This window comes from Bombina bombina, chromosome 6 (assembly GCF_027579735.1).
Source record: "Bombina bombina isolate aBomBom1 chromosome 6, aBomBom1.pri, whole genome shotgun sequence".
NCBI classification, from domain to species: domain Eukaryota; kingdom Metazoa; phylum Chordata; class Amphibia; order Anura; family Bombinatoridae; genus Bombina; species Bombina bombina.
The window spans coordinates 1,045,831,104-1,045,831,362 of record NC_069504.1 but is presented as its reverse complement, the minus strand read 5'-3'; the positions used below and the strand labels follow the sequence as shown (position 1 = coordinate 1,045,831,362).

Here is a 259-nt window from a genome sequence, read left to right as displayed (position 1 = left end):
AAATTTGTATATATATTTACTGAATTAGAATGTTATTTTACCAAGAAGGATAAATAACTATAACTAACTAATAGTACTATAATCGGTAAATATTCGTTTTAGTAATGTCCTACACTTTAAAATGTATTAAGTGGATTTCTTTATAAAAAAAATGAATGGAAGATCTTTCTTCTTTTCATAAGATGCACTACTTGATACAACAAATACTCTATCTGTGAGAAGAGAAAAGAATGAAAAATATAGGGTTAGGGTAACCAAA

The 259-nt window shown here is 25.1% G+C and overlaps 1 protein-coding gene across 1 annotated transcript in view; it reads left to right on the top strand.

The window, feature by feature from the left end:
* Positions 1-15, top strand: part of FKBP4 (FKBP prolyl isomerase 4) — a 121,029-nt gene extending 121,014 nt beyond the window's left edge. The window contains exon 10 of the mRNA XM_053718815.1: positions 1-15. This exon is cut by the window's left edge and continues 767 nt beyond it. The gene's annotated coding sequence lies outside the window, so the exon portion shown is untranslated.
* Positions 16-259: the final 244 nt, after the last annotated feature.